Consider the following 14,331-nt stretch of genomic DNA (forward strand, 5'->3'; position numbering starts at 1 on the left):
ATAAAGTCTGAGACATTTAAATAAAATATTTGTACATTGGATTTTTGGAAAGAAGACTACAGAGGTAGCTGGGAGTGTCTTTAATGCAAGATTTAATTTTCAAGGTTAAACATGTTATATGCTTCCAAGACTGTAAACACCTTGCTTTTCTCCTTCCCCTTCTCTTTTGCTGCTGATGAATCACAGTAAAAGACTCTTTTCAATTTCTTTCTTATGTTAGCAAGTAATGCTATTAACTCCAGAAATCATCTTTAGATCCTGCTGCACATGAGTATTTTTACCCAAAGGTGTTAACTCACTACACATAATTTCTACACTGGTTCAGGAGTGCCAAAACAGAAGGACAACTGCTGTTGGTTAAAATACTGTACGATTTTGAAGTAGGATTTCATAGAATAAGAGAACTTTTTTATGATTCTGACAATATTTATACTTCATCTTTCATGATTTATTACTAGATACTAAGACATATATTCAAGTAAAATAGTGGTTTTAAGTATTATTTCAGATTGGTTTGTTTTAGGTAATCTGTAGATGAGTTCCTAAATTAGACTCTGCTCCTGCAAACTTTTTGCTTGTACCTAACTTGAAATGACTTGACTTAACCTGCAGTTACTGAGAGACATACAGAATTGTTTGCAGGACTATGTTTGTGAATAGAAGGTACTCCATAGAGGATGATGCTCACTCTAAAAATATTTTTCTGAAAGAAGGATCCTTATACTAAAATTCTAATGTATGGGTGACACCAGGCTGGGAGATGGGAAATTATCATTAAGGCTTTGTAAGTTTTGCAGCCCAGCATTATCTATTAACTATGTGAAAGTGGCCTTCAGCTCCATCAGAGAAAACAGAATAATTTTAATAATCTGCAACACATTTAATTTGAGTTACATTTTGGTAGACAATCATTGTTTCATAATTCATTAGATTTGCTTCTAGTTGTATTATATATATATAGGTATATATATATATATATATATATATATGACAGATTTTGTAATGGAACTGAAAGATATCACCCATGACTTTTAGTCATACATGTACGATTTTCAATAAAAAAATTAAAAAAAAAAAAAGAAAAATGAACCATGTGTATGCAGTTTAATGAGAGCGAGATATGCTGCAGGAGTTAAGCAGGTATTAAATCAGCAAGGTGCTGAGAGAACACTTAATCTCCTTGTTGTTTGTGGGAAGATAATTCATGCGTTTGGATTAAGATGTCAAAAATGCTGATTTTAGCACATAACACTCAAAGGAGATTTAAATGTGGTTTAGAGTAAACAGCACAACTCCCTTGCTTTTCCACCTTCTATATCTGTAAAAGCCCCAAAAGCTCCCCTGTTATGAAACTACATTAAGGGTTTTTTTGTGTGTGTTTTCTGTAGAAAGAAATATGCTTTACTCTAATGCCATAAAAACTCTTGCATATATCTTTTCTGTTGCACAGTTCTAAAATAATTGAGTAAATTTGTTGTTACAGTATATATGCTTATCTACTGATTATATTATTACATTAAGAAAGAAAGGTGGAAATTCCCTACATTTGATGATAGATGTTACAATAGTATATACATATGATGCTCTCCATAAATTACCATGACTATAAATTTTCAGTTTATAATCTGATACAAATTCCTTCTTTGAGTGTTAGTTATATCGCATAGCCTGATGTCATAAAGTATATTCTACTGACTAAATAGTGTACAATAGAATAAATACTTTTTCTGTCCCAGAAAGTTATGAAATTATTTGGGGATATTAATTAGAAAGGCCTTTTAAAAAGACTTTTCATTTAATTTATTTATTTAACTTTCTGAAGACCTCCAGTATCTAACTAGACACCACAAGTCCTCTTTAAAAACTATGTCAAATATTGCAACCACTCCCATCTTAGTGAAACGCCAACATCTCTTTCCTTCCACCATGTGACAACTGAATAGGCTTATTTTAGATTGAGATTTCCAAGCACCTTGAAAAACATATGGTTTTAAGAGTGCTACTAAAAAAATCCACTCAAAGTTAACACGTCTGAAGAAGATTTGAAGCAAGACTCCTCCTTACTCTACTTTGACCAGTGTAAAATCTACTGAATTCAATATACAGTGGACATTCTGACATATTTTTTAATTAAAAGAATAAACTCAGTGTTCTTTACTAAGTTATATCTTCACTAAGACATAACACAGACCTTCCTAAACCTTGGTTAATACAATCACTGCAGGACTCATGAAAGTTGATGAAACCAACTGAAACCTCTCCTTCTCCCTAAGAATTAAAGGGGGAAAAAAATTGCTTACTTTTTACTTGTTTTCTTTGTTGTTTTGAAAGGGGGGGGGGGGGGAAATTAATAAGAATTTCCCTTTACAGTTAAAGTCTTTTATCAGTTATTTTGTCCTATTCACCCTTCAGGTGCTGGCACTCATCAATAAAAAAATATTTCATTTCCCTTTTTTTTTTAGAGATTTTGAAAGAAAGCATGTTATGAAATATAAAATTGCAGTATCTTATTTTTATGAGCAACTACTCTTGTATGATATAAAGAAAAGTAGCATTTTGTCATTCTAAAAAAGAAATAAATATACTATAAAGCTTACAATTCCATTGACTCTTAAGATCATTAAAGAGTTGAAAGGCTAACACAATTACTTATATCAAACCTAGTGGTAAATTCTTGGTTGCAGCCTGTCATGTGGCTAATTTTATTTTTCTATATATAGAATTTTTCTCTGCTTTAGAATTTATGTAGAGTGATATGGGGAGACAACATTGTATTCACCTCATTAGTGATACTTAGATGAGGTCAAGTATATTTTTATTGATCTGTGACTCTTAAAGTGAATTGCAAAAGATAGAAATGACATTTCATTTATTTGAGAGAAAGCGGAAAGTCTACAAATTACAGTCTTAACTATGGCATAACTAAGTTTCCTAGATATATCCTATGATATATTTACATCCATATCCTATGATATATTTACATCCCAGCACCATTTCTTCCTCACAAAGAATTCTTCCTCTGCTCAGTATCAATGCAGCTGAAAATGTATTTTATTGTTTACTGAAAAGGTTGGGTTTTTTTTAATGGATATCTACCTGCAGTTTTGTTCTTTGAATTAGGAGAATCACGGCACACCACAAGAATAATTTATCTCCTAGGTGAGGGGAATGAAAATTCCACATATGAATGCTATATTTTGCTTTGTGACTATTGTTTATCATTTTCAGAAAAGAGAAAAAATATCTTTCAATGATGTGGCACATATGAAGTCTTAGACCATACAGTTTCAGACAGAAATATTTTGGTGAAAAAATGGATTTCCCTAAGCATTATATGACATGATTGTCATGGAATCTTCATGTATCTGATCAAACACAATGAAAACAGAAAACAGCATAGGAATTTCTTGGAAATGAGAAGAAAATCTGATTTGAAGCCACAGTAGTGTATCATATATTTCCTAAAATTTGATGTATATTTAAACATTTCACACCCACACTATTTATTTTAAAATACTTTATCTAACCATAGACTATTGAAAAGAATCAACCTTACTCTCAAAAACATTTTCTACCCCTGTTAATGTCTGATGTAGGAAATATAGTTCAGACTCAGGCAAAACTTTTAATATTGCCTCCACAATAAAAGGAAATTGTTTTCATTTTTTGACACAAAATAGTTTAGAAGCTCTTAGAAATGTTTCAAGGACTGCTATTTTCATGATGATTTAAAGCCATAGATTATTTTATACTAAAATGCTATCAGATTGAAATTCCTATTACTACAAATGGTGCAAAGTTTAATGGAGTTTTATATTTGGTTGATTAACTAAGGTCATAAACCTATTGTGCATCATAACAACAAGCTGAATGCTGAACCAGGACTAGAAAAAGGTCAAGGATTTTATTTTCTCCATCTACTCCCCACCACTTCTGCCAAAGTCAAAATTTCTTTTCATTGTACGTCAAAGCAAAAGTCATGCTGTGTCTAAGTTAGACACGGTAGGAAATTAGATCTTTGTCTCCTCCTTGCAAAGGCTAAAAGAGTATTTACTAGGTCATTCTCTTAAATTATTACCATCTGATGATGTCTTGACTCGTAATTCTTGCTACCTGAGGCCTGTGAAGCTGATTAGTTTGTGGTTAGTGGTTTTTTATTGTTAAAACTGGTATTCTTGGTGAAAAGCTTGCATTTGGATGAGTTGATATTTTTAATTGGAAATTTTGTTTTCCTTTGGTAAAAAACATGAAAACTGGTTATATCCTGACTTCAGTTTTGACTTCAAACCCACCCTTTGTCTTCTGTTAGTAGCACAAAAAAATGTCCTGAGATGTTCCTCCTCTTTGATGTCAAAAGTTATGAAGAAAAAGATAAATATAGAATCAGCAGACTGCAGTGAAACGAATCTGTCACCTTCTTTAAACACTAGCTCACAAACACTATAGTTAAACTTCCATTAACACTATTGAAATCATAATATGGGTCTAATCTTACAACTTTAAAGTATACTGTCATTTTCTGGCACTAATATCAGCATTTTTTACATGTTTAGCAAAATCAAATTTTAGAATTGTCAAGGTTTGTTACCTGTGACTCAGTTTCATCATTATTATATATATATCATGATCTTGATTCACCGAAAAAGAGGAAAAAGTTACAAAAGTAAAACAGTATAAAATCCCTCTATGTGTACTGACTTTTAATGCAGTGCTTTAATTATTGCCCTGCCTTAGTACTCCCTAATACATCGATAGCTTTTCCTTTCATTGAGACTAACTACTCATCAATTAGGATAAGTGTGATATCCAGCCAGACATTCAAGCCACATTAGACCATTCAAGTCTGACAAGAATGGTCAGTCTGAATTTTAATGTCTTTATATTTCCGTAATGATCAAAACATCCTTTATTATTATCACACTTTTGAAATTTTATGGAGGAAGAAGTGTTTACTGATGCACCTGAAAAATGCTTGGTAAAATCCTGATCATGTTGAAGTACTTGGCAGACCTCTCTACGGCTTTCAAGAGGTGTTAAGAGGTATACATTTTTAGGGGAGACTGATGAATGACCACATAGATCATCAAGATGGGAGATTGCTGTGTTGAGCTGGATACCCTTTCTTTTTACACAGTCTCTTCTACTGACTTTTCCTTTCTAGAAGCCACAATCTGCATCTTTTAATGGTCATGTAAGTAGCTTTATAGGATGTTTTTAATGGCATAAACTACTTACTATCAGCATAGTACACATAACCTTGTTGTAAGAAACATTACCCTTACTCAAAAGGATCATTTCTGTGCACATGCTAAATACTGACAGTGTTACAAAAGGTTTACACTTGATAAAGTACCAATAGTGAAATACTGACGAGAAAAAAAAAAAACAGCAAAACTCTTCCTCCATAATATTAAGAACATATAGAACTTCTGAGCTATGAAAATCAAATTATTATACCTTTCCTCACACTGTGTGACCATCTGCAGCTTTACTGCCTTCCATGACTGCAGATACAATCCAAATGAATCATAACCTTCCTGTTTTGGAATATGTTCTCTTGCTGTTGCTTGAGATTTTATTAACATAGAAAGGGGCTGGAGCAACAAAATGGCAGAGAGATTAAGAGTACCAAGCTTTTCCTGGTGTTTTTATTGCTTCATACGTGACCTAATGATGTGAAAAATAACATTTTACCAGATGCTACTGGGATATAATTTCCTCTGAGCTAATAATATTTCCATCCTGTGGAACAATATCTTCCAACAGACTACAGTATATGGCCTCATCTTCTTATTAAAATATAAACTATTAGGAGGAAAGATTAAATAGCTAAGTGGTAAACTTAAGAAATTTGCTGTTTCTCAAAACATTGAGCTTTCTTGTTTATGTGCGGTGAACACATAAATGGTACTGTTATAGGACATACAACCTGTTGATGCAGTTACTATTTCTGGGTGGATATTTGTTCATCTTTTTTCCCCCTTCAGTTTCTAGTAGAGTTTGACTGTGACATATAGAAAAGGACTACAGGGATGAAAAAGTGCAGTCTATTTACCTCCAAGGACACTGCGAAGATTCAAGCAGTGTGAAAAATAATTTCTTTAAAACAGGTTAGTAAAAAGATGAACATTTTGTCTCCTCCTTTTTCTTCTGCTCTCCTCTTCCATCCTATGTTCTCTCAAAGATAATATATGACACTAAATCTTTTGCTAATATATCATTTTGCTGTTTTGGGTACACATTAATTACCTTTTGTAGTAGTCCAATGTAGAAGGTGAATGGAGAACAAGCCAGTGTCAAAGTCAAAGCTGGGAATTAGGAAAAAAATTTAATCGTTTCCTACTCTTTTATATGACCTTCACAAACTGGTTTTAAGGTAAAACTATGATTTATATATCATTGTAAATTATTATATGATAATAAAATAACACCAAAAATTGATGCTTAGTAACAGCTGATCATGAGAAATAGATTAATATATTATGTATGACATCCTTTTACTGTGGCTTAGCACAGGTCAATATACCTTAGTCAGACTCAAAGATTAATGTAGACCATCTTGGCACATGCACTGAGCACTTTGATGAGGGATTTTAATTCAAATAGCTACTGTGGAATGTGGTGTCATTTCAACATTCAGAAGCCACAGGTCCTTGGAAATAAGCAGAGGTGACCAACAATCCGGACTTCTTGTCCTTCTGGGAACAAGTAGATATATGCAGAGAACACAGGAAAGGGAAGCTTTTAGAAACTAACACCTGTACTCTTACTCTTACCTGTACTGTTACTCTTACAGTTATTAATAATGATGCTGCCAGAAAGTGACATTGTTGGGCTTGGAATCAGAATATCAAGTTACCTGTCCAGCTTTGTCAATGATCTTCTCTGTGACATTGGTTGATTCATCTGTCTCTGTCATTTTTTGATATAAGGGCCTGAAGAGTAAGAGAGCATTTTCAGCATTTTGGAGAATGAAAATAGTATGGTAACCTCAATGTAATAACTGTTTGTTCATTTTCTCTTTGAAATTGAAAATCTGAAGTATAGTCAGGGATAGAATGCAGCCCTGGCATAAGTCTAGAGTAAACCATTCCTGAGCCAATGTCAGCAACAATGTAATTTCAGTGTTGCATATGGGATAGCAAGGGAGCATCAAGAGACAGTCATTCCTGAAAATGACTTGGCATTAGGAAGGCATACAAATGCAATATGATAGTCATATTGCAGTGGAATGGAATGTTGTAGGAAAAAGCACAAATAAAGGCTGCTGATACTTTCATTACATACATCTTGTGTTCCATTGAGTCTCAAAGACGGAGAGATTGAATGAATTTGCTTATTCATTCTGTCTTTTGATTTAAGTGTTCTCTCAAATCCACAATGAAACAGTGGTGTAGAAATATATTGGAGGGCTAGTATGCTTTGTTCTGAGATAAAAGACAGATTTATATCCTTCTGTCGAGTATGAACATAGATGAAGACAAATGCTTAATTGATGTTTTAATACAGAAGCCATATTTGCAAGTAACCAGGAAAGGTTTTGAGAATGTACATTCTCCTCAGCTAAATTACTTTGACAGCTGAAGCTTGTTACGTATCTTTGTAAACCTTATGGTTTAACTAATCTGAGATTAATAAATAGAAACTTTATTGACATGGAAGCTCCATCTGAGGAGAGAAAATTAAGTCATCCTTCTTGCCATTCAATCACAAAAAAATCCCCAATGGTTTTGTAAATTTAAAAATCTGTTCTCCCTTTGGCATGAGAAATTAAAAGCTCCCTCACTAGTAAGTTGTACTGGCAAAGCAATGTGTGGGAAAAGCTAATCGTCTTGAACAGACTATCTCATTGAATTATATGTCTAAAGTTTATCTGCCATATGCATCAGGAACCATTGTTCTGTCAGAAAACCAAAGCGAAGGCAGCTCAGGTAAGTTATCAACAATTTCACTAACATAATAGGTTTTGTTTGATCACTTTATATTTGTAATTTGATGGTGGATGGAAATTATATAAACCAATTTATACAGACAAAATTTATACGTTATTAATTTTAAAGCTGAACATATTGTTCAAAAATATCGTGTGAAATATTTTATCAAGATTCAGGCCAATAAATCTGGACTGCTCAAACTTTTGCTGAGTGAATTAAAAAGGATCCTAATACTCTGATACCAGTATTAATTTCTAAAATGGGATCTCACAGAATGTGTTCCACTGTTTGCTTTCAACATGTTTAAATTTAAAAAAAAAAAAAAAAATCAAGGAAACAGAAGACATGAGTTCAAAGACCTGAAAGAGGACTTTTTTTAACTACAGCAGCTGTTTTATTTGTCATCCAGTAGCTCAGAATTTGTGCACTATAGTGGCAATAATTTTGTACTAGGGCAGCAGTGAATTGACCCAGAGAACAATATGTTTTTCAATGAATGAGGCCAGGTTCATATCTTCAAAGGTATTTAGGCAGATGATCAATGACAGTGTGGCAGTTAAACACCTCTAAGGGCCAGGATTAGAACTGTTCCATCATCTTCTAAAATCCCTGGAGACCAGACATCTGAGCACAACACTCTTAGACAGTGAAATGTGACAAGACTTTCTACCTTAGGACATCTAGTTATAAGAGAAAAAAAGGTCATATATAACTTTCACCTTTCTATATATTGTTATTATACTGAAAGAGATCATACCAGTCTTTTATCTACAAATAACCAAAGCATTGCATGAAACTATCTACACAATTCTCATTAAAACTGCATAAGCTTCATTCTTTAGAAAGCCTCCTTGATTTTTCTTGGGAATCTTCAGTAGCTCACAATGAAGGCTTTTATAATTTCTAATTATTTTTCAGTTGCTATGCCTTCTTTCTCTACCTGCTGCATGAAGAACCATACAGTAGGTCAATAATAAGGCTTCTCTTTTTACTATTTGTTTTTTTAATAGAATCTAATCTTTTGACACTCAATGTGAGCTGAAGTGTAAAATCAGAATATCTTGTATTCAGAAGAATATCAAGCAAGCTGGGCTTAGGACAGCTCCCGAATAGCTCCTGAAACATCTTAATATTTTTATTTTTTATGATTCTTCTATAAATAAGATACTACTGACCTTTCCATTGCAAGACAGAGAGTAATTTTAATAGTTTCTATACATAAAGTCCAAGAATATAGAGACGTGTTATTTAAAGCTAACAGGCAGAAGAGTGTGTATGTGCAAGGTGACATGATGTTAGACTAAAAGAATGCAACTTTAACCAGCTTAGAAACAGGACATCTTGTTTACAATAGAGTGTATTCATCAGAGAGCTGTTAAGTATGAATTATTAAACTTAGTGCACTTCAGAAAATGTAATTGAACAAGGGAGACACAATATAAATAACAGTCTGCAAGCAATTAAATGTAATCTTCTCCTAGCTTTAAAATAGATATAAAGTATAATATTAGCATACATTTTAAAGGTTGATTAGTAGTTGTAGTCCATCAGTATTATGTAGGTTAACCATGTTGGCAGCTTGAAAAATAAATGACCAGTCACATGATTTTATAGACTTCTGTTATGCCCATAATCCTTCACCTTTCTCTGTTATGTTCCTCTCCTCATTTCCCTTCACTTCTTTCCTTCTATAAAAAATATATTTTATTATAAAACCTCTCAATCTCTAAAAGGTTAAAAAGTACCAAGTACTCTCACTGCTTGGGTTGCAAAATTACATTGCAGCAATGGGTTTCATAATCAGTGCCTCTGGTAGTGCTGCCTTCTAGATCCATCCAGAACAAAATTCTCTACCAATGTTTACATGTGGTCAGGATTTTGCCTATTATAAATGACATACAAAAGACACAAAACCAATACACTGCATGATGTCTTTTACTTCTGTCTCTAAGTTTTATGAATTCCAGAAGAAAAACTTTTCAAAAACCTGTGGTACTGTGTGGAGGAAAGGACAGAATAAGAAAGAAAAGGGACTTAATGTCTCAAGAAGTTAATAATGAATTAGGAAGACCCCTTACCTATGTAAACTGAGTTGTGAGTGGGAAGGAGATGCTAGTCAACAATATTTAAAAGACATTACATTACTCTCAGCTGGCTATCAGAGAGCCTATGTCAAATGATTTGTGTTTTGATACTAGGTCATAGAGAATAAGTCTTACATAACTGCTGACCACTAATTTAACATTTTTGTCGGCAGTCTCAGAAAAAACAAAAGGCACTGAATTAACACACAGAGTAAAATACCCTCTCTCTTTTCATCTGATTTCAAAATGTTCCCTTCGGGACTTTTTTTTTTTTTTTTTTGTCACACTGGTGAAGAACCTGTATTAGCCATCACAGACCAAGATCAAGAAATCTTCAGATCTTAATGGACTGTTAATTCAGCATTTTTATAATAGCATTAGAAACCAAAGAAAATAGTTGACTAAGCAAAGATAATTCAAGATAAGGTCAGTCATAAAACCTTTCTGATACTTAATCTGCTGCCATGCTCAACTTTCAAGACTTCTAGCAGTTATGTTCAAATCAGGTCAAAAGTAAGCATTAAACCAGGTATGTATTTAGATAGAATATCAATTCAATTTTTGACAAAGTTCCAATACCTTCCTTTCCTCTTACATCTTTTTTCCTCTAACCTCTATGAAATTAAAGATGTTCGGTAATCTCAGTAAAATTCTGGAAGTTACAAATAACGTAATTATGAAACACTACAATTTTCTCGACACATATTGTGAAATATTAATCATCATAACTGTAGGAACAAGATATTCTTGTATATAGAGCTGGCAGACATCTCTAGCAAATTCTGAAATGAAACAGTGAGATAAATTATTTTAGATCAGAAAGTTTATTTGTAACAGAATTAGCCACAGAAAGTAATGTGTGACTGAGATGTTGAAATGCAAGACAAAAACAAACCTCTGACTTTTTAGTCTCTTCTAATTGCTGATGTTGACTGGCTTGAATGAGAAACACAATTATTTGAATGTGGAATAGACAAATAATTATTTTCTGTAAAAAGAGCAAATTTGCACAGGATCTTTTATTCAAAGCAGGAGGGCAGAATAACTGATATGGAAGAGTTACAAGACTTACTGAATGAAAGAAAAAAAACACAAAGCAACCTCAAACATGTACAAAAGAATATTAATAAGGCAAACAGAATGTATGGAAAAATAATCTGCAGAAATGATGACTATGACACCATTGCAAGGAAGTACTGAAAGAAAGTGAAAATAGTAAAAAAATAGTTAAACTGAACTTTTAAAAGAAAATTACAGCTGTCAGTGAAAAGATAAAAATAGAAAAGGGTCAGCAGGGATAGGAAACAGAAGAAAACTGATACTAATACATGCTCAGAAAGAAGTAAAGATCAAGGTTAATCTATTCCAGTTGCCAAAGGAATATTTTTGCCTCTTTCTTTTTTTTTTTTTTTTTTTTATAATGTGACTGCTACACAGAAAAAATAATGCTAACCCTTCACCAAAAACCAGCCAAACAGAAAAAGAATTATGTAACAGAAACAAGGATATCTGAAATAGAAAAAAAAGCTTAGACCATATATTCTAACAAAATCAGGATACTCTATTAGTCTCTATCCCTTAAAAGAATCCTCACTTGAAATTGAAAGTCCGGAACTATGAATGAATGATGGCAATGCTCTCTAAATGGAGAGCAGTAAATACAACATTGCATATACGTCAGATGCATATACATAATTGACCTCGGTGTTGCATAACTGTTTAGAACATATTTTGGAGAAAAAATTACCAGATCCATGGAACTCTGCAGACCCTCGAGTAAGTTACAAAATTTTAATAAAGATATAGCACATTAGATTCACTCTATATATGTATGTTTGCAACTATACATATATGCATATTTTCTGACAGCTGATCTATTAGATATTCATAGTCAGGTCAGCCCAATCTATCTAGACTTGCAAAAGAATTTCATGCAGCTCCCTATCAAAAGTGATATTTCAATTGGACTTGTATTCACCAGAAATTATGAATTGCTAGGTAACAGGAAAGTGACATCTATTACATCAAACATATCAGAATGGTAAGACATTGGACAGTGATTATCCTCAGTTGTTATACTTGGAGTATATTTGTTTAATATTTTCATTAGAGACCTTCATGCAGGAAGTAAATGGGTGCTCTGAGATGTGCAGGTGATACAAACTGGAAAATATTATCCATACTCCTGAAGACCAGATCAATAAGTGGAAGAATCTGATGAACTTGTGGACTAAAGCAATTGAAATTAAACTTAATAATACAAAATACAAATATATATATATTTCAGGATTAATGAGACTTTAAGCCTATAAATGTAAGATATAGAAATTGTAGGTGACAAAGGAAATATCTGAATACATTGTAATGGGATAACAGTGTGACATGGCTTTGAAAATGGTAATGATATCCTGGGATGCATCAAGCAAGGTATTCTCATTACAGATAGGCAAATATTGTTCCCATTTCGTAACATGTTGGCACGATCTTATTAAAAATATTCTGTACAATATTACTCATCTGATAATAATGAAATTAACCTGAATTAGGTGCAGAAAAAGACCATAAGAATGATTATGAGAATGAAAAAATCCCTGTGAAATCAAGTTACAAGAGAGAGTAAAACAAATGTTGAGAGGAGATTACTTTCTTTGTAGGTGTGAAAATATAAGGACAAGAATGATCTGGTTTAGAAGACAGTGTTATGCATGACCATATAGATATAAAATGGTCATGAATAATTCTGTCATCACAATTAGAGAGATATTTTGAAGTGAGGTCCTGGGATAGCCTTTCTAATGTTTTTTGGCTTTTACACAAAAGTTGAAAAGATTATAGAAGAAGGAATCACAGAAACAAAAATATTACATCAATCCTAATTCTCATGTTGAAAGGCTATGTGTATTCAACCCATGTAAATTTTCAAAGGCTCTTGAAATAAACTTAAGTGTTTCATTGATCAAATATATGGACCTGATCAATTTGGTACTACACAGAAGTTATGTGTCACTGAAATTGCTTCCTAGATGTATAAATTGGTTCTTTTTTGGCTTTGTTTTTCACTCTCCATCCCATAAAGCACTTGGAGACCAATCACAGGCTACTGTACAGGTTCACAAGTGGCTCTAGCAATACTGAAAAGTTTTCAAGTGCCTACATGCTATTTCTTGCTTAGATACTCAAGTGATCATTACATATCATTAAATTAGTAGTCATCCCAGACAGGCTGGCAGAAAACATGGGAAAGTTTTGCTATGCAGTATCCTTACCTAGATGGTTTAATCTAAAAAATTCTCATGTTCTTCCTGGAATCTAGGAGAGTGTCAATGCCCTTGATGCTCTTAGTTATATTTCCATACATTTCTGTAGCTTTTGGTGTGATGTCAAAATACTGAACTCTTTGGTTTGTTGAAAGATCATAGTGATTTGTGAGACATTCAGGTTTTTTGAGGCCTATCCAAATAGATGCCTATCCAAATAAATGTTCTTTAATCTATAACTGGTGAGCACTGGGGACTCTATTACTGTAGCGCTTTTTTTTGTTTGGTTGGTTTGGTTTTTATTCCCCTGAAAGTTCTATTTCCTTATTTACTTTTATTTATTTATGAGTTTAAGCTATATTATTGACTGTCTTTCCAACTCATAACAGAAGCAATTCCACATTCTGTGTCATTCTTGTTCTTTGTGACCTGAAAGCAACATTTTGGTTTTGTGTTACTGAATGGGTATAAATCTGATTTGGGATTAGATGAAATTTACGTAATATTTTAAGATTTAGGGTCAATATTGTAAAGAACAAAATTCTAGCTGTTAATAGTTTTTTAAATATTGCATATGTATACACCTACAAAAGCACTGGTTTTAGTTAAACACCTTTGACTTAGGGTTTTTTTTCCTTTATTAATACTTATCTCACCTTTCCTAATTTCTATCATTTCTGGCTGAATATCTGAAACTACTTGTTGTCATTCCTCTACTCTGTGTGACTCAAGACCATTTTCTCAGTAGTTCACTGGGAAGAGACAGCTCGCTCTAGGAGGTTCTAGCCTCATGATATTTGCACACAGGAGTCTTTAGCACTCAGTTATCATGACATGATGCTCTTCTATATGTCGATGTATAGAAAAGAGCAAGAAATGCAGAAGACATCTCCAGTATTTTTCCTTACAGTGCGGCAGAAGAGAAATGGGGGAAAAAATAAACAAGTTTTGTTAGAGAGAGAAAAAAAAAAAAAGATAAATTGAGATTAAACAAAGTGAAATTAATATTCTTAATACTGAGGAGGAAACATAAGGTTTTCTTAATTTCATTCAGCA

Source organism: Athene noctua, chromosome 2, assembly GCF_965140245.1.
Source record: "Athene noctua chromosome 2, bAthNoc1.hap1.1, whole genome shotgun sequence".
Lineage (NCBI taxonomy): Eukaryota > Metazoa > Chordata > Aves > Strigiformes > Strigidae > Athene > Athene noctua.